General features: G+C 42.0%; 1 long non-coding RNA gene across 1 annotated transcript in view; it reads left to right on the top strand.

The window, feature by feature from the left end:
* Window positions 1–4,062: 4,062 nt before the first annotated feature.
* Window positions 4,063–25,765, top strand: part of LOC102369515 — an 86,499-nt gene continuing 64,796 nt past the window's right edge. The window contains exons 1-2 of the long non-coding RNA XR_322964.3: window positions 4,063–4,136; window positions 9,512–9,634. This is a non-coding gene — a long non-coding RNA (uncharacterized LOC102369515). The remainder of the gene's footprint in view (window positions 4,137–9,511; window positions 9,635–25,765) is intronic.

Below are 25,765 nucleotides of genomic sequence, written 5' to 3' on the forward strand. Positions count from 1 at the left end.
AAGTTGTTGTCTTCACCTAAAGTTTGTAGATGGGCATATTTCAATTTGGATTTCTATTTCTTCACTGCCACCGTCCCTGGAAAACCAAATTTTTCTGTGGCGGCAAAATAAAATTCCATTTTCCAATTAGCTTTAGTTCAGAGACAACAATGAGAATATGCAACCACAAGATATGCAAAAGGTAAAGCTAACAGAGAACTAGTACTTTTATAAGACAAGTGCAGCAAACTGAACAAGCATTAAAGCAATTGTCACTCTAAGATATGTAAATAGAATTAAGTTCTTTTAAAAGTCACATACACACCCATTTGAAACATGTTCCTTATCATAATTCTCTTGGTAATTGCTGTATAATGTAGTTATCAATCTTTTGTCTTTGGTCAGATTCTCTTAAAATCTAACACCTTTCATTCATAAATATTCAGCTTCTAATAGACTACCATTAATTCTATAGCCTACTTAACAGCTTTGTTGTCATCCTTCAGTTTGCTATAAAAAGCTACTTTTTCCCCGCTAAGTACATACTTCTTCATTACAATCCAATTGGAAATCTATTTTAATCTGTGTCAGTGAAGAGCTGACTTTTTATCTAGTTGTCAATCTGAAGTCTTTGGTCCAATATTACCTTTCCTTTTACTTTACAAGTTCTTTGAGTGTATTTTTCATGATGATTATTGTGGTATGATGATTTAAAGAACTCATGCATGAGTTCTGAATTCTCTATAAAACAGTTGGTATATGGAAAAGTGCTGCATCATGAATGCCTGCTGCCAGTATGTATTTTTCTGTACAGACAAGAACTCAGTTACACCCTTGTTCCTCCTAGATGTAAGGTAATTAGTGAATCTAAACGTGAAATTAGGGTGATGGATTAAACTCCGACACAGTTCACGCCGGAGTCAACTGCTCCCCAGCACAGTGTCTACATGTGCACCAAGGACAGCAGTAGTTTGAGCCGGGGTGTTGTAAGCCCCTGGCTGGTGGGGCTGACTGGGTACAATTTACACCCTTGGTCACTGTCTACATGTGCATTTCAGCACAGTAAAGTACTCCACTATAAGAGAGTACTTTCATTGATAGTACTATCCTATGGCAGAGTTAATTAGTGTACTGCCCCCCAATACCAGTGCACATGTAGACTATGGCACTTTATGGCACTTCAGGCTACGGAACCTGAACCTATTCAGTCTCCACAAGAGAAGTCTGAGAGGGGATCTGGTGGCTGTCTATAAACTTACCGGGGGGGGTCAGCGGGGAATGGGAGCACTACCAGGAGTAATTGGAATAACTGCCACAAGTTGACTGAGAGTAGGTTCAGGCTGGACATCAGGAAGCAGTACTTCACAGTCTGGGCAGCTAGGATCTGGAACCAACTTCCAAGGGAATTGGTGCTCGCTTCTATCCTGGGGCTCTTCAAAACGAGGCTAGATAATCACCTAGCCGGTGACCCCAGCCCGCTTTCCTGCCATGGCAGGGGGTCGGACTTGATGATCTGCTCAGGTCCCTTCCGACCCAACCAACTATGAAGCTATTGTGGAGCTAATTAGTCAACTGCAGTAAAGCACATGTGTAGATGCACCCAATGTATCTACAGGATAGTTACCAGGTTGAAGGTGGAATACGGTAAACTCTAGTTAATTCATCTATGGGATAATTTCCCACTATTTTCTAATTCGCTGTTGCTGGATAATTTGTCATTACTTGCATTACCCTTTAAACTAAAAATTACATAGTTGCGAGATGAGTGGACACTTGCCCGGGACAACAGAAAGGGCTGAACTGAAGAAGATGAATGATGGACACATCGGAGAAGACAAAGCATGAGCACATTGCACAACACACACACCCCCCCCCCCCCCCCCCCCAATTTCCCTTGCCCCAATCTCTTAAGAAAAGGGCAAGGGGCATTGAATTCAGCATGTGTCTTATTTTCTGAGTGCTTTGCATTTCTCACACTATTAAAGAAACAGCAGTGCTGCGCTAATGTGCGTTCTGTGCTACGCCACCTTGGGTTCCTGAAGACGCATTGTAAGCTAGAAAGCTCCAAACTGACGTGGGTTTCTGGGAAAGGGTGTAATTAAGCAACAGCAGGAATCTGAAGAGAATTAGTTTTCAGAAGGGAGTGGCTAAGAGGAGGATCTACTCCACAAGAATGTGCTGGAGGTCCCAAGGCAGAGGCAGTGCTTGGACTCCAGTTAGATACTTGAGCTCGGGGGATTCAGCATCTGGATTCATTTGCTGTAGTTTGGCACGCTACCAGAGGGAGTGTTTGGCTCAGTCTGGCACATATGGTAAGAAACAATGGCGTGGGATGTGTAGAGAATGAGGGAAATGGTATAAAGATTGTCCAATAAGGTGCTAATCATATTCACTTCATGATTTTAAGTCTTTGAAATTATTTTGGAAAAATTAATACCCCCGAGTACCTCTTAATCTGGATATCAACAGTTTTGCTGATTTCTTTATTTCATAGCAGTATGACACGCCGGAATCTCTCACTTGTCGCTGTCAACCACAGGCCCTGTTACAATGCAGCAGATGAGGCCCATGTAACTAATTAAAGACATAAGTATATGTGCAAACACATATGAATGGATATGCTTTTTGTAGCTCAACATTGCCATTCAGTCTCTGTTTGGTCTGTGAAAAAATAAGTGGTACCAGTTTTTTCCTGGTGCAGTACACTTGTCTTAAAGCTGCAGGCCAGGATGGAGGTAGATAGGCAGAACCAGTGCCCTCTGTAGTCATCATGCAGCTGCATGGCAGGGGAAACAGCAGCCTGGAGGTAGCATGGAAAGAAAATCCTTGTTGGTATGCGAATAGTCTCTCTGCTTCAAAAGGAAAACATCAGGAAATCTATAAGAAGAGACTCCCTCAGGGAAAGGAGAGTAAACATATGAGACATTGTGAGAACATCTGTCCTAAGAAATGACTTGATACATAACTATGCAAACAGAATGGGAGATACTTCAACATAGTGTCTCAGCACATCCATACAATAGGAGGAAAGTGCAGAGAGCATGGCATATACATCCTATAGTAAACTATATATGAGGAAATATTTTAGCTCCTACATTCAGGTTTTTGCCTCCATAAATTAAACATGTTGTATCAAAACTTGCTGTAATTATAAGCAGGTAAAAAATGAGCAGAGGACACGGGCTGTGTGGGAAATGATTTTCCCATCCCAGGAAAATGCCTGAGATTTTGAAAATGTTCCCACTGTGAATTGGCACAAAAAGTCAACATTTTAAAATATAAACAGATAAAAGTTCATATAAGAATAAATAAACAAATAAAGGCAATAAATAAGAAAAATCAAGAGCCAATTAACCGAAATAAAAAATTAACTTCTGGCCAAACCAATTCACTTAAATCATTTCAAAATGTTTCATTTTAATTTTATAGTTCAGGTTAGTTTAGGTTAGGAAGTTTAGGTTACATATTAGGAAGAGCTTTCTCACTAGGAGGGTAGTAAACACTGGAACAGGTACCCAGAGAGGTGGTGCAACCTCCATCCTTGGAGGTTTTTAAGACCTGGCTAGACAAAGCTTTGGCTGGGCTGATCTAGGTGGGGGTGGTCCTGCTTTGAGCAGGGGGTTAGGCTAGATGTGACCTCCTGAGGTCCCTTCCAACTTTAATTTTCTGATTTTATAATTATTATGATTATTTTAGTTTTTAAATGCATTTTACCTAGAAGCCTATTTTTTAATTTTAAAACTACCAATTTGAATGTTTTTATTAGAAACGTTGTCAAAGCTAATCTTTTTCTGCCACCAATTTTCAGTTAGAAACATTAACATTTTTCAGTGTTAATGATGCCAAAAAATGACTGGCCAGCAGTAAAGCGTGTGGATAGATCTATGTATACATGCACCTACTTGGAAGTAATGGTGTTGGGGAATAATGAGGGGTATATTTTGTAGGCCATCATGGATTTAGCATCACTCCAGCTCTATTGTAATATATGTTCAGTGCTACTTAATCTTGTTTTGCAAGTGATTGCTAATGATTATTTTTATGATTTTTTTTTACTCTAGAAACCACTGGACCCAGCCCACACCAAGGTCATGACCAATTATTGAGCCCTCTTACCTGAACTGTCCCATTGACTTCAATCCCACTGACTGATGCAGGTGATAACCAGTATGAATTATAGTTGCAGTCAACACAATTCTCATTAGCTGCCTTCAGGGCCAGATTTTTAAAATATCTGTGTGTGTAGTAGCTCCCATTTAAGTACTTGATGACACTCCTTGGCACAAAGCAGTTCTCACTTAGCACTGTTAGAGCTACTGGGAACAAAACGCTTGGAAGTTTTGGTCAGTTCATTCCCATTTAGGTGTCTGTATAAAGCACTCTTGAATATCTGATGCTTAATGTTGACACATTTATTTTTTCAAACAGATGGTACTTGCCAGATTCCACACACATGAGTGACGTTGCAAAGTGCAAGGTCAGCAGTAACACAAACATTACACTTACCTTTCACTGGAAGCTTGACAATTGAAAATGCAGTCTTATATTTAATAGAATATGCAAAGTGTTACAGGTGTGATGCCACAGAAATGGAAAAATACCAATCTTGCTTCTATCACTTATTGAAACCAGAATGAGGGGTAACGTTACAAGCTTAATCCCTTAGGCCAAATTCTGCTTGGACCTGTACTGTTGGCCATATTGTCTATCCTGGATATTCAAAGAAGAGGATATAGCTATATTAAAAGTTTGGGGATAAACTAAGGTGATGATAACAGGATAATGAGGATTTTTTTTCTTTCCCGTGTGTGTGTGTGTGTGTGTGTGTGTGTGTGTGTGTGAGCGTTGGGGGTAAACACTGGGGATGATGATTCTGATCAGAAGTATTAATTATGTCAAGGGATCTTATCCCTTTAAACTGTAACTGCATTTTATTTTGTCACTGTAGGGAGTCTACTGGATACAATACTTATTAATGGCTTCTTTTATAACAATACAATTGGTAACAATTTCCTATATTTATAGGAAATTAATTTAGTGGGCCAAATTCTAATTTCAAGTTTGTTGGTGTAAATCTGGAATAATGAACTGTGTGTGGCTCATCCTTTGAGATCAATGGGAGTAGGCTCACAGCTTTTACATCCCACCAAGGGTGGCTTTAGATCATCTAGCTCACTCATTAGCCAGGCAAAACTCCCAGGGAGAAGTCAGCTCGACTAGCAGGGGAAAGGACCTTCCCTGGTCTGAAAAGCTCAGTGTGCCAATGCATATGTGAGAGAGATCTTCTGAATTAGATGAGACATTCATAAGAAGAAACTTTTCCCACCATCCCAGATCTATTCTGACCTTATTGTGGGAGGAGGGGGACAGCAACAAGCAGAACGCAATTCATGTCAACTTCAGTTCTCAGCTGCAAATCATTGACTTACAGGTGGTAACTGACAACCCAATTGGCCCCCTCATTTTTTCTGATTCAGGATTGGTTCCTGCATTTTATGTACCCTAAACTCCCACTAAAATCAGCTGGCTCTCTGTACTACCTAGCAATTCCCACACAGAAGAGACATCATTGCCTATTTAAACCAATTTGCTGCTCGTTGTACAAATTACAGAAACTGTAGAAAAAATACGGTTGGAAGGGACCTCAGGTCATCTAGTCCAACCACCTGCTCAAAGCAGGACCTGCCCCAGCTAGATAATCCCAGGCAAGGCTTTGTCTAGCTAGGTCGTAAAAACCTCCAGAATGGAGAGTCCACAACCTCTCTGGATAGCCTGTTCCAGTGTTTTACTACCCTCCTAGTGAGAACATTTTTCCTAATATCTAACTTAAACTTCCCTTGCTGCAACTTGAGACTGATGCTTCTTGTTCTGTCATCTGTCACCACTGAGAACAGTTTAGCTCCATCCTCTTTCAAACCCGACTTCAGGTAGTTGAAGTCTACTATTAAATACCCTCTTAGTCTCCTCTTCTCTAGACTAAATAAGCCCAGTTCCCTCCCCCTCCCCTGGACTCTCTCCAACTTGGGCACATTCTTTCTGTAGTGGGGGGCCCAAAATTGAACACAGTACTCCAGATGTGGCCTTACCAGTGCTGAATAGAGGGGAACAATCGCTTCCCTTTACCTGCTGGCAACACTTCTATCAATGCAGCCCAGTATGCTATTAGCCTTCTCGGAAACAAGGGCACACTGTTAGCTCATATTCAGCTTATTTTCCACCGTAACCCTCAGGTCTTTTTCTGCGGAGTTGCTGCCCAGCCAGTCAGCCTCCAGCCTGAACCAGTGCATGGGATTATTCCGTCCTAAGTGCAGGACTTGTCATTGTTGAACCTCATGAGATTTCTTTTGGCCAAATCAATTTGTCTAGGTCACTCTGAACCTAGCCCTATTGTTCAGTATATCTACTACTCCTCCCAGCTTGGTGTCATCTGCAGACTTGCTGAGGGTGCCCTCTATGCTATCTTCCAAGTCATTAGTGAGGGGATTGAACAAAACCGGCCCTAGGACCGACCCCTGGGGGGACTCCACTGGATACTGGTTGCCAACTAGATATTGAGCCGTTAATTACTGCCCTCTGACCCTGATGATCCAGCCAGCTTTCTATCCACCTAACAGTTCATTCATCCAGCTCGTGCTTCCTTAGGTTGCCTGGGCGAATGTTATGGGAGACTGTATCAAAAGCCTTTCTAAAATCAAGGTATACCACATCCATTGGTCTCCCCATATCCACACAGCCAGTTGTCTCATCATAGAAAGGAATCAGCTTGGTCAGGCATGACTTGCCTTTGGTGAACCCATCATGACTGCTCCTAATCACCTTCTTCTCTTCCAAGTGTTTAGAAATGGATTCCTTGAGGATCTGCTCCTTTATTTCTTCCAGGGACTAAGGTGAAGGTGACCGGTCTGTAGTTCCCTGGATGCTCCTTTTTCCCTTTCTAAAATATGGGCACTAAGTTTGCCATTTTCCAATCACTGGGACCTCTCCTGATTGCCATGAGTTTTCAAAGATGATGGCCAGCAGTTCTGCAATCACATTAGCCAACTACCTCAGCACCCTCGGGTGCATCCCATCTGGCTTTGTACATGTCCATCTTTTCTAAACAGTCCCTAATGTGTTCTTTTGCCACTGTTGGCTACTCACTTCCTCCAAAATTGTGCTGTCAGGTGCAGTAATCTGGGAGCTGACCTTGCCTGTGAAGGCTGAGGTGAAAAGGCATTGAGCACTTCAGCCTTTTCCACATCATCTGTCTTTAGGTTGCCTCCCCCATTCATTAAGGGACCCACATTTTCCCTGACCTTCCTCTTGTTACTGGCATACTTACAGAAACCCTTCTTGTTACCTTTCACATCCCTTGCTAGCTAAAACGCCAACTGTGCTTTGGCCTTCCTGACTTCATCCCTGCATGCCCAAGCAGTACTCTAATATTCCTCCCTAGTTGTTTGTCCAAGTTTCCATTTCTTGTAAGCTTCAAATTCAACTTTGTGTATATGTTTGGGGTAGAAAGCTCAACACATAGGGAGAAGGAAAAGTTCTCCTTAGTAGACTTGGAAATACAGACTATGGAATGCATGGCATAGTTTCTTGGAAGCCATTGTAAGAGGCCCAAAGAGGTGAAACTGAAAATGGTTTCAATATAGCTGACAAACCAGTCATCATAAACTCACATACTGGGGCAAAGTTTATGCTTTGTTTATATTTAATTAATAATATGTTTTATATTTTGAAGCTCAATGTTAAGACAACTGACTAATACTTTTAAGTTCCTCAATGTTATAAGGACATTCTAAGATGGTGAGAAACAGAAGAGAGAACTCTATGCCATTAGCTGTAATACCACTACCAAAGATGAAGGCTTCAAAACTGCACTGTGGTACTCAAACTTTTTATAGTCAAATAGCTACAAGGTATTTTTAATGGGGTATCAAAGACCAACACAAGAATATATACACCATTATACATATGGCATTATAACATTGTGCCTGCCTGGCCTCGAACATTCGGTTACGTGCGGCCTTGGTCCGGACGGCTGGTAGCGGACATCCTACAGTCTTCTGTAGGCTGGTGTGTAGGTGTTTATCACCTGTGGGTGGTCTCCCCCAGTCTCTCCTGCCATGACTTTGAATGTTATACCAGTGGGGGGGATGACCACCCAGGGCTCCTCTGTGGCAGGGAGTCCACCCGGCGGTCATCCATGGGGTTCCAACTCCCCTACGCCCCAACCTTACGCCAACCTTCGGCGGGTCACCTGATCTTCTCGGCCATACTCCCAATGATGTTGTACTTCTGGGCGTGGTGGTCTTCATAGCTCTCTCCCGTCCTAGGTCCTGCTTCCCAGGATAACTCACTCAGTTGGCTGTAGGGCTACAGGAATCACTTCCTCCTGTCCCAAGGCAGTCTCCGCCCAAGTCTCTAAATCTAACCTGTGCTCAAAATAAAAGATGGAGGACAACAGAAGATATGATATAGCTATCCTGCCTGTGCCACCATGCCCTACTTCTCAACCCCTCCAAAAGGGGGAAACAAAAAAACCCAACACAAACTAAGTTGGGAAGGGCCTGCCTGGGTCTTTCCCCTGCCATTCTGCTGGGGTAACAGAGCAACCCTTGCTCCCTATGATCCCACCGGGGTTTGGCCCATTGTAGGGCCAGGGTAGACTGTCGCCCTTTGCCCTGGATCATTTCTCCCCTCACTCTGCCAAGTGTGGTATGTGGCACTGCTCCCCTTTTCCACTGTTGGGGACATCCTGCTTCCAGTGCCCTGCGGTACCTCCCCAAGAGTCTGGCCACTTCTTATATTATGAGCTGGCACCCAGCCTCTTGTTGTCCTGCTCCGCAGCTCCTCTTGCCGCTCCCTTCTGTTATGTCCCGGAGGGAGACCCTCCTCTGCCGCCCACGTTCCCCCGATGCTCCCACCTTTGTTGGTGTAGAGAGCCTCTTCTGGCTCCTCAGCCTCCTCACCATGCTGTTCTCCGCTGGTGCAGACAGCCCCTGCTGGCTTTCTCCCTGGGAGTATCCCAGATGGCGTCCGGTATCAGAGTCTTCCCCAACTCTGCTCCCTTCCATCTGCCATCCTCCCCAGTGGTCCGTCTTATCCCCAATGGCCGGTGATTGCCGATGACGTCACCAGCTGGCTTCAGCTACATAAAGGCGTGACTTACAACCCGCGCGGCTTTCCTTTCTCACTCTTGCTGCGCTGTGGGTCATGTTGCTGGTAAGTATGTTCCTTGAGTTATTTTTGTGTTTGTTTCTTTTTTTATGCATGGTTCCCACCCTAGGGGTTCCCCATTTATTGTTTGGGGTTCTTTCCGCCGCTCTCCCTCGGGACAAACATAAGCTTCAGTTATTAAAAACTCAAATGCTTGTTTAATTTACCGTATTTATAGTGACTTCCTTGAAGTAAAATATCAAAGCAGAAGTTTTTGCTTTAGTTGGCTACAAGTATACATAGAGATGTAACTCATTTCTGTGCATGTGTAATTTTTGAAAAAACAAATCAACATATTTTACTAAGAGACTTTGCATCTTGTTGTCAGGACATCATGTGACCCAGAGGAAGGCTAAATGAATGGTTGTGGAGAGACAAATACTGCTCAATAAATGGGAGAAGAATGAGAGACTGCAACAAATCCCAGTGCATCTAATCAAAGCAAAGAGAGGTAGGAAGAGAGACAGACACCACAATATATCTTACTTTATAGCTCATTCTGATTCTCACTCACTTTCCATCATCTACCTGTTTTCTTTCAGTGTAGTTTGTTTATTCCCCGTTTCACTATTAATGTTCATTCCAGCCTGGTGCTAGTGTAGAGATCTGAGATTTGAAGCACAAACCATATATTCTTATTTAAAGAGGGTTGAAGGGAACCAAACTTGTTCTGGCAGTGAAGAAATAAGAAATAGAAACAGCCATCCAAGTGAAAGGAAGAGTTTCCTAAATGAACAGTCCCCAATTACACACCTACACTACTGTTCTTTATCTAGAGATCAGAATTAAAACTAATATCCAAAATGGAGGAAGGTTCTTTCTCTTTTTTTCCCAACAGTTCAGTTTTTCACATTAAGGGCTGAAATGTGATTGCCTGAGGAAATGCACACAAAAGACAAGAACCCGTATTGTTTACGAAGCACAAATGCACTACACATGCTAACAAGCTTAACATCGGTATTAGCATACCCTTAACATGCTATAAAATATTAATTTGCATAGTCATTCCAGTACTGGGAACTTGGACCTTGACCCAGGACTCATTGGAATTCAATTGATAGACTTCCATTGAATACAATTAACAGACTTCTGTTAATTCAGCTGTCTTTTCTGTCAGGCTCATGATACTCATTCTTACGCCAAACTCAGGAATCTGGGTCTACTGTGAATTCTTTGCCTGGTTTCAACAAATCACATAACCTCTCTGCTTCACTTTCCCCAGCTATAAAAGGGGATAATGTATTTACTTTAATTCCTGTTTTAGGCATTTTAATATGTCTTTTCTAAGGTGTCTAATGGCAGGTAACCATCATCCAGGAGCACTATGAGCATTAATTAGATGCGGTGTCTAAAACGTTTGGAAGAGGAAAAAGTGCTATGGAATTTACTGTTATTATCATCATCATCACAATTTCACAAATCCACAGCAATATTATTTGCTCATAGTCTGGGATGTTTCACACTTCTGCAAAAATGCAAGGAAATGATTACCAGAATGTGGGGTGTACTGTCCAGATTAGTTGCAGAAAACATAAACAGTCATTTGCATTTATCTAATTTAGGTGTTCAGATACCCAGCACAAAAAAGTCCTTCTATGTGCACGTGGTATCATTGATTATTATGTGTAATCATGTCATATTTTAAAATACATTTTATATGTGTGCGACCTGTAATGTACAAAGGGGCCCAATTTCATATTGGATCATTTGAGTCATATTAGGTCATTTTATAAAATATGACAATTATGTGGCATTTGGGTATGAAACAAGCTGTAGATGTGTGTGTGTAGATTCCTGTCCATCTCTGAAAATCTAGTTCAATATTTACAAAAAGCATAAGAAAGTTTAAGCATTTGTTTCCAATGGCAATAATCACACGAAAGAAATAGATGAAAGTAATAATTTGTTCAGTGGTTTTATCAAAGGTGAACCTAGCCTACTTTAATAAATATTTGTTGCACACAGTTAGGATCACTGAACCACATAGATAATATATCTTTGCATAAAGGGATTTTAATAATTCAGATGCTAGAAGAATATTTTATAACCGTCTTAAAAAGATCATACTGATTTAGCATCAGCATTTAGATGCTTTTGATCCAATATACTCCTGATTTTAACTGTTTCCATTCAGTTACAAAATTTGGACTGAAAATGTAAGTTATTGCATGCCTTTTTTTTTGTTCCAGTTGGTTTTTTATGGACTGATTGATACCTTCAATCTTGCAGATCTTGTACTTGTGTAATGCGTAATCACATGAGTAGTCGCAATGAAATTTAAGAGGCTGCTTGGAGGAGTCAGCTTGTTGGGTTGGACCGACATCATATCTTTCTATTATTAGTATTCATACTGCATGCTAATTAATATAGGCTAGAGTGAGACTTGGGGCACACACCCTTGTAGGGGAAAAAGATACATTGCACCTTAGGGTTGTGCCAAAAGGTCCTGCCTGGATCTAACAGCCATATTTAGCTTGGTATTTTATGTTGGTTCTTAAATGTGAAATAAGGTCTTTTGAAGGTCTGGCTGTAAATTAAGAGAGGAAGCACTTTTATCTTGTAAGCTACAAAGGCCCTGCTGTTGGCTCAAGGCTGTGATATTTTATCAATCTCTCAAACCACCACATCCACTGTTCTCAAAGTTAATCATCATGAAGATTCCCAAAGTTGAGTTGCTATCTAATGCTCTGAGAACATGGATCTGAACTCAGTTACATCCCGGCAGTTTCAGTGAGGTTGAATATATCTGCATCCTGTAAACAGAAAACCTATAGTTAGTCTACTAAGTCATTCAAGCTTATGGGTGCTATGCAACAACACTAGGTCTACATCATTGATGTTTTTATATTCACTTCCAGTTGTGTTGACAGATAAGAGCCACATCTTTCATCTTTGCATAAAATATATGGATTAGGCTACGGTGAACTGGTGTATTCGAGGAAGTGGAACACTTAATACCAGATTCTTTCCTTGACTATAGAAATGAAAATTTTGAGCAGCTCGCTTGCCTTTAAAAGTCTTGTTAGATTGGAATTGCATGTGGAAATGGAAGTTGCCCAGTACAAATGTTCTTGGGGTTTTTTTTCTGGGTAGAAAACATATCTGACTGCTGAGCTGGGAAGAAGTTATTATTGTGCATTTGAAACTGAAAGACCATCTAATGATTGCTTATTAGAGGCCCACATTTAAATAGCCTTCAGTTGTTTTGATTTGTGTGATGGATCTTAGTCATTGCCTCTGCTTTCAATTCTATTTTTCCTAGATGACAATGCTATTATACAGTGATAATACTACAGTTAAGACATGAATCAATTCTTATAGAATACCAAGACTGCTGAAGTGTTGCAGTTAGGCTAGGCTGTCTTTAATCTTCAGTGATCGAAAGTGTAAAATATTTGCGCAAGGGAAAACTACAGCTCAGATTTTCCATAAAATAGGTTTAAATGAAAATGTTTGAATAATCAGATTTAGTAGTGTATTCTGTTTGTTACTCTGTACAGGTCTGTAAAAGGTATGGGATAGTCAAAGAGGAAATGTAAATGAATACATTTGGTATGTACTGAAACAAAAATCCAAGTTTAGTTTAGGACAGATTCATAAATTAGCATGTAGAAACATGAGTAAGATGAGAGAATGAATAGTGTTCTTTGCCTGTTTTTTATTTAATTTAATTCGTTTAATACCAATACCAGTGTAGTAGATAAATGCAGCCACCTGCCGTATTTGAAGCTATGGATTCAAGCACATCAAATGAACAGAGGTTTTGTAGTCAGGTATTGTAGAGAAGGGCCAGATATTTTAGAGAGGGGCATGAAAATTGCAAGCACACAATATCTACATGTAAAATTTATCATGGTTATTCATGTATATGTGCAAATTACATGTACAGGTGGCCAATTAGATGTCAAAGCATTTCCTTGCGCATCCCATCATTGAAATTGTATGTGTAGTTGCAATAACTGTAGAAGCAAATTAACTTGTTCATTTTAGTGGGCAAAATCTGGCCAGCTTACACTTCTGACCTTCAGGTTTTAGTAGGCATTTATTCATAAAAAAAAAAAAAAAAGGTTCATATGGAATTTAGCATGATTCACTTTGTTTAGAAGAGGCTGACAGTTAGATTAACACAGCACCGTGTGCATAATTAAGCCCAAAGAAATGACAGAAATCCCTTTTAGAAGCAAATGAACAAGTTATAGAGTGATACATACAGGTCTTATCATTAATGTCGGTCTTCAGACAGTTCAAATCATTAGCTTCAATTTTTAGACTTGGAGTATGTGCCATTGTTCACCGTACCCAATCTATGATCTCACAACTTATTTTTAAGATGTGTGATTGTGGACTGGATGCAGCTTGTATACGCCCTTGCTGGTGCTGGGAGCCATGCTGGGATCCCAATGCAAGTAACTTGGGGTTGAGGGTGGGGCAAGCAGGATTTGGGGGTGGGGTTGGTGGGTCCAAGTGGCGCGGTTGGCTGCACTGGGGCAGACTGGTGGGCCTGTGGAGTGGGGGGTTGGTAGGTCTGGGGTAGGGGGAAGTCGTCCATGTCGGGGTTGGTGAATTGGAGAGCTACAAATAGCCTAGTCGGGTTGGGGGGGCAGGGTAGGAAGAGCACAGCACTGGAGCTGGGGTGAGTGGCTGTGCTTTCCCAGCCCTTGGTGCTACACTTCAAACATATATGCATGTTCAGTAGACTGGGCTAACCCACTTCTGATCTAACTTAGTTCACCTCCTCAGGTGAACTAAATTAGGCTTGGCCAGATGATGTTTTTGCCCAATTTAACCTCCCCAAATATCTGGACAGATTGATTCTTAGATCTACCTAACTAGGGTTAGGTCCATCTAAGGGTAATGTCTGCATGTACCCATAGGTGTAAGATTCCAATAAATGTATCTGGATAAGTTAAGGCAAGATAGGTAATGCTTTACTTTCTAAGATGCTGCTTGACTCTGGGATAAAGAATTAGCCTCCTGAAGATTTTCTTTAAAAAAATATGAGTTCTACATGAACTATATATGTGACTACAGAAACCTCAGGTAAATTCAAACTTCCACAGTGTAAACAACATTCATATTTTAAGTTACATTTTCTGTCTGTATTTTATATTTTCCTCTACGTTTATATGTGTATATATTACTCCTACATTCACAGTATGCAAACTGTGTTTTATACTGTGAGTACAACAGTGTCATATTATAATGCTTAAAAGCACTGTAATTTAATTCTGAAATAGAATGAGCACCAAAAGAAATAATAAATCATAGGTACAGTTGTATAAATACGAGTGGCACTTCTAAGTTTTGCTTGAGATCAGGTCTGGGCTGGCCAATGACCAGATCATTATGGATGGTTTACTTAGTGAGGTTTAATACCAATTACTGAGCTGTTATGTATGTCTAGGTCTGAAATGAACTGAAAGTGTGTATCTACTGTAAACGAGAAGCTAGAGGCATAGGCATGCAAGATTGGAGAGAACAGTTTTGAACGTTATTCTGTGGGCTATGGCTGGCCCTTTACATATATTTTTATTACAAAATATCAGCTTCCTCTATGTAAAACTCATTGTATTCAACAGAAGGACTGCAGAAGTAACCCTTCCATCTGTGATTTTTAAGTGGGGTGTGCATATGTGTTTGTTGGTTATCATTGGACAGTTTGCATATCACAGAGATCAGATTTTTGTTTTGTTTTGATTTGATTTTTGATTTGTTTGTTTTGTTTTGTTCCATGTTTTTAACATGGAACTTATGAATAGTTATCTAATGACAGATGAGCTTCATCTCTCACCTGAGCTATCCAACCTTTGTGGGTCTGCAAGGAGTTGTAAGAAGAAAGATTCTTTACTTTGAGTCATCATTTTCTTCTGCATTTCTGTAGCATCTAGCACAGTGGGGTCAAGTCCATCACTGGGGCTTGTCATTGCTATTGTAATACAAATCCTCCTCCATAACCATCATCATTATCAGAACCCTGGCAAGATCTCTGTTACTTTCTACTACTTTTCTGGCATTACCTCACGTGTAGCCTTCTCAAGCCAGCCTTAATGAGGTAAGCAAGAATGTCTTTAAAAATGTGACCTTTTTCAAATACCAAAAATGTAACATTCATATAAGTTTCATTTCTGGTTTTCTAGGTGCATGAATACAGGTTCACTAATTTATTATACTATTTCTTTAAGCTAACAAGTAGCTCAGCCTGCTTGTTAAATCATCATCAGAGGTACAAAACAAATTGTACTGAAAACCTCTAAATAGCATCCTACCAGTCTTGGCCTTCCATTACACTTGCACCCTCAAGTAGACATTATCATTTGCTTGACTGAATGTATTAAAGCCTCAAAGAAGGGAAACACAAAACAAAGTTAAAAGCAATTAATTTATTTCTCAGAAGATAATCAGCCACATTCTCAGTTGGTGAATATCAATCTAGCTCTGCTGTAGTCAGTGGAGGATCTGCCAGCTCTCTTTAAGGGCTGTTTCATCCTTTTCTGAGTTAACTTCTTTCATCAGTGTATGTGGGCTTCAATGTTCTGTTCTGTCTTATTCCAACTTAATGGGATATTTATTATGGCTAAAAATGTAGCATGATTATACTTTCTGTTACCTAGCTTTAAAAAATGCATTGTACAAGTAGAAAGGCTCTCTAGGTATACCTGCCCCAAGTGAACTTATAGAATTATTGTCAGAGCCTCTCATATTTTTAAAAGTAGAATGACTTAAAAACCTACGTCCAGTTCTGATGCCCATTTACAGAGAAGTATAGCTGATTAAAGTCCTTTGAAGTCAGTAGGTTTATACTCCTGCAAAACTGGAGTAAAATGACGAGAGATCCAGCCCTGCTGTCATGAGGAATGGTTAGCAGGGGGGAAAAAGCCAGGGGAAATTTTCAAGACAGAACTGAAGATGTGAGAGCCTGATAAGAAAGATTTCCCTCTGCGCAGCAGAATTTTTTTTTTTTTGTGGGGGGTGTGGAATAGAAAGGTATTTTTCCAAATGTAGTTCAGCCACTTTGGGCTAAAATATTCCTTGGTGTAAATCCATTAGACATCAATGGAGTTACGCCAAAGATAAATTTAACTCGACGTCTACACAATTCTATTCGAAAAAAGAACCCCATGGATTGACTTATTTATTGTTAAAGTATGTCCTACAACATTGTACCTTTTTCCTACATATTAACACTTCTTTTACCAGGAAGACCCCGGTTTTAACCACATTCTGTCAGCCCTCCAATATAAGAGACCAGCACTACTAAGTTGTTGTATAAAGCTTGACAAGAATGCTCTACTTTTAAACTGACCCACATTTAATTATATGGTTAGAGCTTTTAAGTGAGCTTTGGGATTTGGAATTGGATGAAGCCTGCAATTTTCTATAACAGCTTTGAGAATGTGAGCTTTGTGACCTCATGTTTATTTAGAATTGATGTTGCATGTCTGACACTGCATAACTATATATATATTTTGCACAGCAATTCCACAATGGCACAAAAAGCAGAAGTAAGTTGTCAATTTTAGATAAGCTCAAATGTTCCTGCAATATTTACAGGTACTATATATGTGGCAGTAAGAGAATTTAAAGATTTTATTTTATACACGGGGTGCCACTGCAGCAAAGTTGAATGGGGATGGATTAAAACACTGGTTAACATTAGCAAAGAGAAAGCGGGGGGAAATGTAATAGGCACTGTGCTGGTATCAAGATATCAATCCACAGAAATCTGCCATGTTGAGAGAGGTAACTCCTATTGCAGGATGAGACACAGGGGAAGTTAAATTGAGTCATTGTGGCAGTGGTTGAGGCATACTGAAATGGCATCTCTGCAGAGGTGATGAACTGGAGTGAGTGAATTATTGCAGCAAAACAACTTGATTTGCTGAATCCTTTTGTCTGCTTTGCTAGGTTGCTGGTTTTACTTTTTACTCCTCTGTTAACTTCACATGTATTGTTTGACAAAGGGGGTGCATTGGGAATATATCATTTTTACCTGAATCCAAGATAGCTTCAAATTTAAGAAGACCCACACAATAATTAGATTCTAGCCATGGAACAATTGTTATAAATTTCCACATCTAGAGTCAAATTATTGGAGGGTCATCTTAAATTAGTCTCTTCTCCCCACCCCCACTGCTGTAGGGCAAGCAATGGCAGGAACCAGGTGGCAAAGGAGCCAAGTGTCTGGACCTCTGCACCTTGCCACCTGCCCCCGGAACCACTTGCCCCCTCCCATATGCTGTCCCTTGTCTACCCACCTCACAGTGCTCACACCCCTTGGGAGGCTCAGCAGCCCAAGAGAGGGCAGAGATAAGACCTTGGAAGGCAACCAAGAAGCTGGGAACCCCAAAGCTTGGTCTGGTCAGTGGACTATAGCTAGCAGGCTCAGCAATAAGTAAAAAAAGGGTGGAGGCCAAGAAGGTTGAAGCCCAACACTGTATGGCAAGCTCACTCTAAGACCCTCAGGTAGCCTCCCTCCTTTCCAAATATTAACATCAAAGTCATGGTGGGTGAGTAAAGGAGGTGAGAGCCCCTAGGGTTAGAGCCAGGGCAGGAATTGAGTGGCCACCAGGGGGCATCACAGCCACCTCTGGGACCTGAACCTGTCACAGCTACATCAGCAATAGAGATTTTGTAAAATATTTTAAACTTTCTTTTTCCATGGTATTATGTTGTGGATTGAAGATTATTTTGGTTTCTTTCTGTCTGGCTACAAAGGTATGCATCAATGAAAGCAAAATCTCTTACTTGTTAATAGTAGAGTTTTACTTAATATTTTCTTTTCTGTTGCTAAAGCAAACAAGATTTCCAAGTAAAGATAAATACAGATTTGCACAAATACAAGCTCCTCCCAAAGCATTTGTGTCAGCAAAACCTGTTCATATAAATATGTAAGGGAAATGAGGAGGGGTAAAAACATGGTGGGATGGAAATGTGGTTTAGAATGATTTGCTCACAAATATTGACCCCTATTATTCATAGATTGTAAGGCTGGAAGGGACCTTAGAAGATCGAGTCCAGCCCCCTGCACCAAGCAGGACAGATAACTGGGGGTCAGGTGACCCCAGCAAGGTGACTGTCTAGTCTCTTGAAGGTTTCCAGGGTAGGCGATTGTACCACCTCTGGAGGGAGCTTATTCCACAGTCGGACATCCTGACTGTGAAGAAGTTTTTCCTAATGTTGAGCCTGAATCGGTCTTCTAGGAGTTTGTAACCATTAGCCTCATTCAGCCACAGAGAGAAGGACACACATCATCATAAGAAGAAATTAAACTCAAATGAAGTCGAACCATCAGGGTGATACTTGTACACTCTTGTATATATTTGGGACAACCATCAGTTTCTCTTTGGCACTTGGAGATGAGAACATGTGTTGGAGGATATTTGTCTTACCTTGGTTAACATATACACTATATATAACAATTATACATTAACAGTGAACAACCTAGCTTTACAACTCTATGAATAAACTCCTTTGCGGGCCCAGGAAAAGGATTTTTGACCCCTGCCCTTCTCTGTCGTGTTAGATACACCTTCTTTGGAAGCAAGTTAGAAGAAAGCATGTTGTTATTTCAGAAGTTAGCATTTTGGTCGTGAGCATGCTAATTGCAATTGCTCCTCCTCTGTGACTAGACCACTGCTTTGGCATGAAAACAGATGACTTAGCAGCGATTCATGTTTGAGTCTGTAGCTTTACTGCTTTGTTGGGAGCAGCATGAATACTCATGAAAGTATAGCTGAGAGCCTATATTTATGCTTCTTTTTTGTGCATCACTGGAACCTTGGGAAAAAGAAAGAAAGTAAATTCTGAAAGCAAGTGCTTTATTTCCTTTTCTGGCTATAATTCACCTTCTGCCCAGCTATACTTGAGATCAAATTCTGCACTTGGGAATCATGTATGTCTGAAGACAAATACTGATTCTTGGAATGTTTTTTCTTTCTTTCCTTGTCCTATTGCAGTTCATTGCTTATGAAGAAGAGCTTTCCTCTGACATTTCTCTTAAAACAAGAAAAGAAAACTGGAATGTTAACATCAACATTACTGTTGTCACTAACATACTATTTTATTTTAACAAGGTCAAAATATTGCGGGGGTAGGGACTAGGAAAATGTTATTTGTTGGTGAAGTCTTCAGTATTTAAATATTGTCTTCTGCAGACTAGGACTCTGTTCCTCTGCAAGGGCTCTGCCCTTGGCGAGTCAGAGATGTTAATTGTACAGTGAGATTCAGTCCACGAAAAGCTGTTATATTTTTGCAGTGTTATCAATTCACTCTTTATTTTTGCTTCCCCTGTCCCCATATCTTATGACATATGGGTGCCTTTTCTTTTTTTCTTTCTTTACAATGAGATATTTCTCTCTGCATGTACCAGAAATATGGAAAACAGCTGAAGAAAAGTGTGAGAGCTTTACCTGTGTGTGAAAGTAGTGAAAAGGGAAAGCTTGTCATCCTTGTTTCATTCACACAGTGGGCCAAACTGCACTACTGCTTACATCTGTGCAACTCTAATCGAACCCAGTGGGGTTGCCAGTTTTTTTTAATGCTAGACAAAATTGGGTCTGTTAAGCGCACTCTTCTGGTGAGTCTACAGGAGATCTGTAATGATGCTATTAGGTGGAATTTTATGAAATAACTTGGAGCAAATAATTAAACAAATTCAATCATGGGGGAGCGGAGGGTGGTGGGGTGGCCTGCATTTGTTCTGTTGCTGGCAGCTCTGGGTCTGTAATAGACCTGTGCTGGTTAGGAGGCAGTAGCTTTGCTTGCGCCCTCTGTGCCCACAATTAGGGCTTCCCTCACAACCTTAAATGACAGACTGCACAGCAAATCCTCCAGTAGAAAATGGAATAGTAGTAGAAATTTACTCAAGCCAAAGCAATAGCCATAAAGGGCACAATCCTAGATTTCATATGCAGACACAACTTTTGTCAAGTGAGTGAGAGTTTTCCTGATGGAAAACTTCATCCAGAAAGCAGTCTCAGAGCTATGAAAGAAGACTGAATATGAAAGTTTTTCTTCTCCATTGAAGTTGTGATTTAGATTACTGCCTTCAGACAATTTTAGATGTTTGCTTGTTTTATAGAGTATGCATTTTACTATATGGTGAGTAGTTTTTTCTTGTTTGTTTATTTGTTTGGCTTTTTACTATTTTTCAGCCTCCCCCTGATACATTCATCATTTAGGAGTGTTATGTACTGGTAGTTAGACTGCATTATGTATTATAACAATCTGGCACACAAAACTGACAAAATGTCATCCCCCCTGAAGTTCTAAAGTGGAGAACATTTATCTTCAGCAGAGAAAAACGTTATCATTTCCTACTGTTTGATCCCCAGCTGTTTGTAGACAACATTTTAAACATAAGCTGCACATTTTGTTCTTGCCACAATACAGTACCTGGTGAGACATGTGGTGTCTATATTTATCGTAGCTCTCATTACTGTTATAAGACTAAAAATTAAGAGTGATTTTGGGTCATGTTGGCCTGTTGCTTGACACAGATGATGTAGTATTATAATGTGGTCTGGATTAACCCCAAAGGAGATAGGGCCAAGGCTCCTAAAGTTGATGAGATGGAACCTAGCCTAAAAGAGGGTCAGCTTGTATCTAGGAAACCAATACATGGTTTTTTCCCATCTGTGTTTGGCTCTTAGCAGGCCCCTGCTTTTATATGATATTATAGTTATTCCATTCAGCCTTGTCCCCATAACTGAAAATAAAGCACTGAGTATGGAATTGCCATTTCTCCCTGCCCTGAGAGCAGCTGAACCATTGTAATACCGAAGGGTATGTCAGAAAGAGTGACAGGGCACGCAGGCATCATGTTTTGCCTTTGGTATGGCTAGGTGGCTTGGGGACAGCTGGAAGTGGTGATAAGCAAGGATCCTGGTTTTTTTCTGTTAAAAAATTGCAAAATCTCTGATAAAAACACAAATTCTCCATTTGAAAAAGCCTGCAATAAAATGAAACACCACTAGATATATAGGTATCACTTGAACACAATGTTTTATTTTGCAGTTTTAAAGTAATTTGGAAGCCTACTGGTGCTTCAATCACTATAATAAAATAAATGCTAAATACCTATACGTTTTGGCATTTGATTAGGGTTTTTTTATCATTGAAAATCAGAGCTCTCCTTGCTTCCTTCACTCACCAGGATACAGGTCCAGCTACGGCTATCCCCCACCAGTATTTTGTGGTGCTGAGCAGCCCTGATATGCTGGTGCCCTGCTCATGCCATTGCCCCTCACTCTGCACCCACAGTCCCCTGGCTCTGCCGGTGTCTCTTACTCCCCACCCACAGCCTTCCACCCCCGCAGCCCTGCTGGAGGGGGCCCCCAGCTGCCAGGGGTATGGGGTCAGGGACCTTGGTCTGCTGCCCCATGTTCCCTGCAGCAGCACCCGAGCCCTGATTGCCACCTGCGGGAGGTGGTGGTTGCTGCAGCAGAGTGGAGCACAGAACCTGGCTCCGCGTCCCCTACGAGTGGCATGGCCAGAGCAGAGCCTGTGAGGAGAGGTGGATGTGGGCTGCCTGCTGTGGGCTCGGGGCTTCCCACTCTGCTGCCTTGCTCCTGGGGCCTCCATGGCGTAGCAGGGCAAAGCGGGGCCAGGTGGGGAAGCTCATTGCTGCTGCTGGGCACCCGGTGCCACTGTAATAAGGTGCCCCCTGCCCACCCAGCATCAGTGAGGGGCACAACATACTGCCACCTCTGCTGTTGTTGGCTGGGCACGTCATGCCTTGCCATGAAAGTGTGGGACTCGCAGCTGTTTCCCCACCTACCTCTACCCTGCCACGCTGGGTCCAACCCACTGGGCTTCGGAGGCCCAGAAGGGAAGGTAGCAGGGAAGGGAGCTACCTTGCGCATACATCTGGGGGGCAAATGACCCCCACTCTGCCCCAGGATTGTGCACAGTGGCAGGGAGTCAGCCCCACTCCGCTCTCTGGATGAGCTGCCCACAGCCCCATCCCACTCCCCACTTGGGCCCTGTGGCTATGCATGGCCATGGGTTCCACGCATTGCCTGGGCTGGGCAGTAGCCCTAGTCTCAGCCCTGTCCAGCTCCCTCCATCCCTCCCTCACTATATGGGGCCTCAATCCCCACTGACAACTTACCTGCAGGAGCTACTTTTCAGGCTGCCCTGGTGGCCATGTGCATGTGTGCACCCTCACATGCACACGGTGCCTCCTACCTGACTGCCCTACTCCTGCTTCCCCCAGCCCCTTCCTGGCTGGAGCTCTGCCAACCTGCAAAGGGAAACCCACTGTTTCCTGCATTGTTCTCCTTTAAAGAGAAAATCCAGGGTTTTCTTTCGAAAATGAAAAAAATCCAGGTTTACTGCATTTTTCTGTGGTGAACAGAAAACCCAGATCCCTGGGGATTAGCAAATGAGGGTGGAACCACACAGAGAGTTAAGAACTACTGGAGGAAGTGGGAGAATATGGGGAGATCATGGGGAGAAGCTCAGAAACTAAAATTGTTCCTTACCTGACATCCAGAAAGGACAGAGTGTTTTGATTTGTGATAGAGTTTTGGTATGTGCTCCAGGCTGTTTTGTGAAAAATAAATGTGGTCTGAAAACCTGAGAATGAAACTGCTCTGTCTTGGACAGCAGCAGGGTGGGAGACCTGCTTCCCCTCCTCTCCTTCCAGCCCTGTCCCCCTCCATACATTAATTGCTTTATTTGTGTGGGTTTTTTTTATAGGGAATCAAGCCCAGTACGTATTTGACCCCATATGATATGACCTTTCTAGTAATTTGTTTTATAATGAAGGCAATTTAATAAGATAGGTTGATGTTGGCCTATCAAAAAAACTTACATATGCTTAGAAACTGCTAATAAATGTATGATGTGATCAGTTATATTTAACCAATGGACCATCCTCCTCCTATTAAAGTGCCTGATTGGCATAATGGGAAAGGTAAGAGATAAGGAAAGGAAAAACTAAGGAAAACAGAAGTGTTGGGTAATATTTGTTAAATTCCTATCTTAAAAATATTTTGAACAATGGATCTGTCTGTATAATTTCACCATAAAACACTATAGTATGGTCTAAATTGTTGTGCATTATAATGCAATACATTATCACCTCATTTATACCACAATACAAACCTTTTTTCCTTTTTTTTTTTTTTTTTTCTCATCAATTAAATTCCAGGATTTTAACCTAGGAGTTTTGCTCTTGGTTCCAAGGGGGAAATCCTTTGCTCCTTTGTGTACCTGAATAAGAGGCAGAAAACCAGCCTCTTGGCTATGCCAAGGTGACAGTCAGTGTGACTGAACAGAGTGGAGAGAGAGAGAGAGTCATAAGCCACCTTTTCACATTGTGGATCCCTTTGCCACCGAGCTCTGAGCTGTTTCAGCTTAGACTGCCTGGAAACTTCCCATGACCAGAAAGTCATAGTTATCCGTGTTTAGTTTCCATACCAGCTGATGCCTTTGCTTTATTTCCTTTGTTCCCAATACCAGTGGAGAATCTAATGTATACCATGCAAAGTTAAAATGTATAGGGTGGTAGTTGATAAGGATTTGTTCAGATTTGGGGGGGAATTTAGTGTAAGTTTTGTTTTGTCCTTGACTCTATGTCCTTGTGTAACTGTCCCAGCAAGATTTATATTTAAAAACTAGGTTTCCATTTGTTGTAAAGGGGAAAAAGTATTGCTTCCTTTCAGAACAATAACATCTACTCATCTTCACATAACTTCAGAGGTTAGTTTGAAATCCTGCCAGGAGATGAGAGAAGACAGCCATCCTGCTGTAGCTGGCTCTCACAGTTCTAAGGTGGTGAGGTTTGCTCAGCAGTGCAAATACCTAGAGCATATACTGGCTCATTATTTTATTGAGAAGTGCTGCATTGAGGCACTTAGTTCCTGCCACCTCATGGACATACTGTTTTTGACTTATTGTAGTACTGGCTGGGCACCTCTAAGTTCTTCCAAGACAGAACGTTTATTGGCATGTACTGAGCACCTCATTAAGACAGCAGTAATACTTCCATTTGAGGAGTTACCATGCATAGAGCAGTGGTGGTATGCTTCAGTACAGGTCTACTGAGCAGTATAAACATACCCTAAGACTACTGACTTCGCTTAGGATTGCACATGTTGGCCTCATGAGCTTAATTTGTAACTCTTCATCTGAGCAACCCCACTGTAGGATTTGAGACTGCAGAGATGAATAAAGATTCAGCCTTGCAAAATAATAAGCACCTCAGCCAATGCTGAACTTTAACTGTGGGTGTGTCCAAGCATTATGTCTCTACCGGTGGGATTGCAGTTCCATTGGCAGGAAGCCGCAGTGTGCAAGCATTCAGAGAGCTTCTGTTTGACCAAAAATGATGGATCTGATAAAAACTTCTACCTTATCTGACAAGGTAGAAGTCACCTCCAGTAGAATTTCTACTGGTGGAATGAATACTTGTATGCTTTTCCTATTGATAGGAGCCTCCATGCTGCCCTCCAGCATTTCAGCTTCCCCCACCCCTTTTCTCCTCTCCCCTTCATTTGTGACTCAGCCAGACTTCAAACCTCCAGCCAAGTCAGAGACCAATGTGGACCAACCCACCCTTCTCGGACCATATCCAAATGGCTGATCTGTGTTGGTGGTTTCCATTCCTGGAAGAGGCCTGTCAGTGCTGTTTGAGTAGGGGATGGGGTGGGGACCCAGATCTACCAGACCCTGCCTTTCCCCCCTCCTGTACCCAAACAGGATTGACAGGTCCCTGTGGGTAATGGAGACCATGACATGGACCAGCAGACACAGCCCTCTACTATGGTCAGAGGTCCAGCTCTGGCTGCAGTGGTGGGGGTTCCTGTGGCTAGAGCCCCAGAAGCAGCATGGGAAAAGCCCAGCTGGGCATGGGCTTCCCATGATGGCAGCCCACGCCCCAAAGAAAATCAGCCAAAGCCCCACCACTGCGGCTGCCAGATCCCACCTGCTGCCAGACTCACCTGACGTGTGCTGGGACTGGGTCCATCACCTAGGATCGCTGGCTGCTGGAGGAAATGTACAGGCTTGAAGATACAGCAGACCTACTCTGGGTCTGCTCTGAAAGCCTGACAGCTGAGAGGGAAGGAGGGGGATGTTATGAAGAGGTGGGGTGTGGTCCTCTGGGGTTGCCAGCCAATCAGCCTTGACCCATACCATTGGCTGCTGTCATCTATCTCCAGGTAGACTGAGGAATCTGAAAAGCATGCTGGGATGCTTGCTTTGGGGCCCCCTGGTTGGGTGGCATTGGAAGTCCAGGGGTTTGTAGGGCACTCACCTGGACCCGATAGTGAATGTATGGGGGTCTACTGGTAGGGCTTCTAGCCGCTTAAACTAAACTGCTTAACTTCCACCAGTTCATTTAAATGCTTTTTGGCACCCTGTGAGAGCACTCTCATGTAGCAGAAGGACTACAATTTGTTTAATTTTTAAACCCAGACTTGAGTAAGAATTAGGCTGAATTAGGGCCAACATGAAAAAATATCTTTTCAGATTCACTGTTGTGCATTTATAGGAGTGGGCCCAAATACAGGTAATAGAGAAGAAAGAACATGGAGTATTCAGAGATTTCATAGACATCAGGGCTGGAAGGGACCTC

Source organism: Alligator sinensis, unplaced genomic scaffold, assembly GCF_000455745.1.
Source record: "Alligator sinensis unplaced genomic scaffold, ASM45574v1 scaffold349_1, whole genome shotgun sequence".
In the NCBI taxonomy this organism is placed as follows: Eukaryota; Metazoa; Chordata; order Crocodylia; family Alligatoridae; genus Alligator; species Alligator sinensis.